Source organism: Arachis ipaensis, chromosome B6, assembly GCF_059453495.1.
Source record: "Arachis ipaensis isolate K30076 ecotype BB chromosome B6, ASM5945349v1, whole genome shotgun sequence".
Classification (NCBI taxonomy): domain Eukaryota; kingdom Viridiplantae; phylum Streptophyta; class Magnoliopsida; order Fabales; family Fabaceae; genus Arachis; species Arachis ipaensis.
This window is the reverse complement of record NC_142441.1, coordinates 87050437-87056436: the sequence shown is the minus strand read 5'-3', so window position 1 is coordinate 87056436 and position 6000 is coordinate 87050437. Positions and strand designations below refer to the sequence as shown.

The following is a 6000-nucleotide window of genomic DNA, read 5'->3' as shown; positions in this document are numbered from 1 at the left end:
AATAAAAGAGGGATAGAGATACTTATGTAATTCATTGGTAGGAATTTCAGATAAGCGAATGGAGGTGCTTTCGTTCCTCTGGACCTCTGCTTTTCTGCTATCTTCATCCAATCAGTCTTACTCCTTTCCATGGCTGGCTTTATGCAAGGGCATCACCGTTGTCAGTGGCTACATCCCCTCCTCTCAGTGAATAATATGCTCACGCACCCTGTCACGGCACGACTATTCATCTGTCGGTTCTCGATCATGCTGGAATAGGATTCACCCTCCTTTTGCGTCTGTCACTAACGCCCAGCACTCGCGAGTTTGAAGCTCGTCACAGTCATTCAATCATTGAATCCTACTCGGAATACCACGGACAAGGTTTAGACTTTCCGGATTCTCTTGAATGCCGCCATCATTCTAGCTTACGCCACGAAGATTCTGGTTAGGAGATCTAAGAGATACTCATTCTAGCTTAATTCATGTAGAACAGAAGTGTTCGTCAGGCACGCGTTCATAAGGGAGAAGGATGATAAGCGTCACACATAATCATCACCTTCATCACGTTCTTGGGTGCGAATGGATATCTTAGAAGAGAAATAAGAAGAATTGAATAGAAAATAGTAGTACTTTGCATTAATCTTTGAGGAACAGCAGAGCTCCACACCTTAATCTATGGAGTGTAGAAACTCTACCGTATGAAAATACATAAGTGAAGGTCCAGGCATGGCCGAGATGGCCAGCCCCCTAAACAAGATCAATAGTCTCCTAAGATGAACAATGAATTAAAACTGAGACCAAAGATTTCTAATACAATAGTAAAAGGTCCTATTTATAATAAACTAGTCACTAGGGTTTACATGAGTAAGTAATTGATGCATAAATCCACTTCCGGGGCCCACTTGGTGTGTGTTTGGGCTGAGCTTAAGTGTTGCACGTGCAGAGGCCATTTGTGGAGTTGAACACCAGTTTCTGTGCCAGTTTGGGCGTTCAACTCTGGTTTTGGATCCTTTTCTGGCGCTGGACGCCAGATTCGGGCAGAAGGCTGGCGTTGAACGCCAGTTTACGTCATCAATTCTTGGCCAAAGTATGGACTATTATATATTGCTGGAAAGCCCTGGATGTTTACTTTCCAACGCACTTGGAAGCGCGCCATTTCGAGTTCTGTGGCTCCAGAAAATCCACTTTGAGTGCAGGGAGGTCAGAATCCAACAGCATCAGCAGTCCTTTTTCAACCTCTGAATCTGATTTCTGCTCAAGTCCCTCAATTTCAGCCAAAAAATACCTGAAATCACAGAAAAACACACAAACTCATAGTAAAGTCCAGAAATGTGAATTTAACATAAAAACTAATGAAAACATCCCTAAAAGTAACTAGATCCTACTAAAAACATACTAAAAACAATGCCAAAAAGCGTATAAATTATCCGCTCATCACAACACCAAACTTAAATTGTTGCTTGTCCCCAAGCAACTGAAAATCAAATAGGATAAAAAGAAGAGAATATACTATAAATTCCAAACTATCAATGAAACATAGTTTCAATCATATGAGCGGGACTTATAGCTTTTTGCCTCTTGAATAGTTTTGGTATCTCACTTTATCCATTGAAGCTCAGAATGATTGGCATCTATAGGAACTCAGAATTCAGATAGTGTTATTGATTCTCCTAGTTCAGTATGATGATTCTTGAACACAGCTATTTTATGAGTCTTGGCCGTGGCCCTAAGCACTTTGTTTTCCAGTATTACCACCGGATACATAAATGCCACAGACACAAAACTGGGTGAACCTTTTCAGATTGTGACTCAGCTTTGCTAAAGTTTCCAATTAGAGGTGTCCAGAGTTCTTAAGCACACTCTTCTTTTTGCTTTGGACCTTGACTTTAACCGCTCAGTCTCAAGTTTTCACTTGACACCTACACGCCACAAGCACATGGTTAGGGACAGCTTGGTTTAGCCGCTTAGACCAGGATTTAGGTCCTCCTATCCACTGATGCTCAAAGCCTTGGGATCCTTTTTATTTGCCCTTGCCTTTTGGTTTTAAGGGTTATTGGCTATTTGCTCTTGCCTCTTGGTTTTAAGAGCTTTTGGCTTTTTCTGCTTGCTTTTTCTTTTTCTTTCTATTTTTTTTTCGCCTATTAATTTTTTTTTTCTGCAAGCTTTGTTCTTTGCTGCTTTTTCTTGCTTCAAGAATCATTTTTATGATTTTTCAGATTATCAAATAACTTGTCTCCTAGTCATCATTCTTTCAAGAGCCAACATATTTAACATTCTTAAACAACAACTTCAAAAGACATATGCACTGTTCAAGCATACATTCAGAAAACAAGAAGCATTGTCACCACATCAATATGATTAAACTAAGTTCAAGGATAAATTCGAGACTCATGTACTTCTTGTTCTTTTAAATTAAAACAGTTTTTATTTTAAGAGAGGTGATGGATTCATAGGACATTCATATCTTTAAGACGGAGTTACTAACTACTAATGATCATGTAATGAAGACACAAACACAGATAAGCACATAACATAGAAAACGAAAAATAGAAGAAATAAGAACAAGGAATGAGTCCACCTTAGTGATGTCCTAGAGCTTTTCTATGTCTCTTTCTTGTCTTTGCTGCTCCTCCTTCATTGCTTTTAGATCTTCTCTGATTTCATGAAGGATGATGGAGTGCTCTTGATGTTCCACCCTTAGTTGCTTCCAATAATTGTGTGGAAGAAAATGTATCCCCTGAGGTATCTCAGGAATCTCTTGATTTGCAGTCAAATGTTCTACCACTGAGCTATAGACCCTTGATGGAAGCTTTTGTCTTCCCTTTCCTCTTTCTAGAGGTTTCTCTGGCCTTAGGTGCCATCAATGGTTATGGAAAAAACAAAAAAGCTATGCTTTTACCACACCAAACATAGAATGTTGCTCGCCCTCGAGCAAAAGAAGAAAGAATAGAAGAAGAAGAAGAGGATATGAAGGAGATGGATGGCTGTGTGTATTCGGCCATATGGGTGGGATTGGGGGAGAGAGAGAGATGTTGAATTTTGAAGGTAGTGGTTGTATGGATGTGAGTGGTAAATGGAAAAGTAGAAGGGATGATCATGAATGGGAAGAGAGATGATGAGGTAGGTGGGGATCCTGTGGGGTCCACAGATCCTGAGGTGTCAAGGCATTTACATCCCTGCACCAATTTAGGCATGTAAAATGCCCTTGCACACAACTCTGGGCGTTCAGCGCCAGGTTGGTGCCCCTTTTGGGCGTTCAACGCCCCTTTGCTGCCATTTCTGGCGTTGAACGCCAGAACCATGCTTGTTCTGGGCATTCAGCGCCAGGATGCTCCCATTCTGGGCGTTCAGCGCCAGAACTATGCTCTGTTCTGGCGTTTGAACGCCAGACAGATGCTCCTCCAGGGTGTGATTTTTCTTCTGCTGTTTTTGATTCCGTTTTTGATTTTTTTTATTTATTTTGTGACTCCACATGATCATGAACCTAAGAAAACATGGAAAACAATAAAAATAAGAATTAGATAATCATTGGGTTGCCTCCCAACAAGCGCTTCTTTAATGTCAATAGCTTGACAGTGGGCTCTCATGGAGCCTCACAGATGTGTAGAGCTTTGTTGAGACTCTCCAACACCAAACTTAGAGTTTGGATATGGGAGTTCAACACCAAACTTAGAGTTTGGTTATGGCCTCCCAACACCAAACTTAGAGTTTGATTGTGGGGGCTCTGGTTGACTCTGCTTGGAGAGAAGCTTTTCCTCTTCCTCTCTATGGTTGCAGAGGGAGATCCTTGAGTTTTGAATACAAGGGAGTTCTCATTCCATTGAAGGACTATTTCACCTCTGTCAACATCAATCACAGCTCTTGCTGTGGCCAGGAAAGGTCTTCCTAGGATGATGGATTCATCCTCTTCCTTTCCAGTGTCCAGGACTATAAAATCAGTAGGTATGTAAAGGCCCTCAACCTTTACTAATACATCTTCTACTTGTCCATAAGCCTGTCTTCTTGAGCTGTCTGCCATCTCTAGTGAGATTTTAGCAGCTTGCACCCCATAGATTCCCAGTTTCTCTATTACAGAGAGGGGCATGAGGTTTATTCCTGAACCAAGGTCACACAGAGCCTTAAAGATCATGGTGCCTATGGTACAGGGTATTATGAACTTTCCAGGATCCTGTCTCTTCTGAGGCAATGTCAGTTGATCCAGATCACTTAGTTCATTGATGAACAAGGGAGGTTCAACTTCCCAAGCATCAATGCCAAACAATTTGGCATTCAGCTTCACGATTGCACCAAGAAACTTGGCAGTTTGCTCTTCAGTGACATCCTCATTCTCTTCAGAAGAGAAATACTCATCAGAGCTCATGAAGGGCATAAGGAGGTTCAATGGGATCTCTATAGTCTCTAGATGAGCCTCAGAGTCCTTTGATTCCCTAGAGGGAAGCTCCTTATTGATCACTGGACGTCCCAGGAGGTCTTCCTCCTTGGGATTCACGTCCTCTCCTCTCCTCACAGGTTCGGCCATGGCGCTTATGTCAATGGCCTTGCACTCTCCTTTTGGATTCTCTTCTGTGTTGCTTGGGAGAGTACTAGGAGGGATTTCAGTGATCCTTTTACTCAGCTGGCCCACTTGTGCTTCCAGATTTCTAATGGAAGACCTTGTTTCATTCATGAAACTTACAGTGGCCTTAGATAGATCAGAGACTAGATTTGCTAAATTAGAAGCATTTTGTTCAGAGTTCTCTGTCTGTTGCTGAGTTGATGATGGAAAAGGTTTGCTATTGCTAAACCTGTTTCTTCCACCATTGTTAAAGCCTTGTTGAGGCTTCTGATCCTTCCATGAGAAATTTGGATGATTTCTCCATGTTGAGTTATAGGTGTTTCCATAAGGTTCACCTAAATAATTTACCTCTGCTATTGCAGGGTTCTCAGGATCATAGGCTTCCTCTTCAGAAGATGCCTCTTGAGTACTGTTGGATGCAGCTTGCATTCCATGCAGACTCTGAGAGATCATATTGACTTGCTGAGTCAATATTTTGTTCTGAGCCAATATGGCATTCAGAGTATCAACCTCAAGAACTCCCTTCTTCATAGGCGTCCCATTGATTACAGGATTCCTTTCAGAAGTGTACATGAACTGGTTATTAGCAACCATGTCAATGAGTTCTTGAGCTTCTGCAGGCGTTTTCTTTAGGTGAATGGATCCACCTGCAGAAGTGTCCAGTGACATCTTTGATAGCTCAGACAGACCATCATAGAATATAACCAGGATGGTCCATTCTGAAAGCATGTCAGAAGGACACTTTTTGGTCAACTGTTTGTATCTTTCCCAAGCTTCATAGAGAGATTCACCTTCTTTCTGTCTGAAGGTTTGAACATCAGCTCTAAGCTTGCTCAGCTTTTGAGGAGGAAAGTACTTGGCTAAGAAAGCCGTGACCAGCTTATCCCAAGAGTTCAGGCTGTCTTTAGGTTGAGAATCCAACCATAATCTAGCTCTGTCTCTTACAGCAAAAGGGAAAAGCATGAGCCTGTAGACTTCAGGATTTACGCCATTAGTCTTAACAGTATCACATATCTGCAAGAATTCAGTTAAGAACTGAAAAGGATCTTCAGATGGAAGTCCATGAAACTTGCAGTTCTGCTGCATCAGAGAAACTAACTGAGGTTTCAACTCAAAGTTGTTTGCTCCAATGGCAGGAATGGAGATGCTTCTTCCATGTAAATTGGAATTAGGTGCAGTAAAGTCACCAAGCATCCTCCTTTCATTATTATTATTTTCGGCTGCCATCTCCTCTGCCTGTTTGAAAATTTCTGAAAGGTTATCTCTGGATTGTTGTATTTTAGCTTCTCTTAGTTTTCTCTTCAGAGTCCTTTCAGGTTCTGGATCTGCTTCCACAAGAATGTTCTTATCCTTGCTCCTGCTCATATGACAAGGAAGAATGGCCAGGAAAATGATAATAATAATAGAGATCCTCTATATCACAGTATAGGGATCCCTTTGTGAGTGGAAGAGAGGGAGATAAA

At 41.5% G+C, this 6000-nt stretch overlaps 1 non-coding gene across 1 annotated transcript; it reads left to right on the top strand.

Annotated features, from left to right (window-relative positions):
• Positions 1–5260: 5260 nt before the first annotated feature.
• On the top strand, positions 5261–5368 carry LOC148561649 (small nucleolar RNA R71). Its single transcript, XR_015888197.1, has one exon. It is a non-coding gene; the product is annotated as a small nucleolar RNA R71 (small nucleolar RNA).
• The last annotated feature ends 632 nt before the right edge of the window (positions 5369–6000 follow it).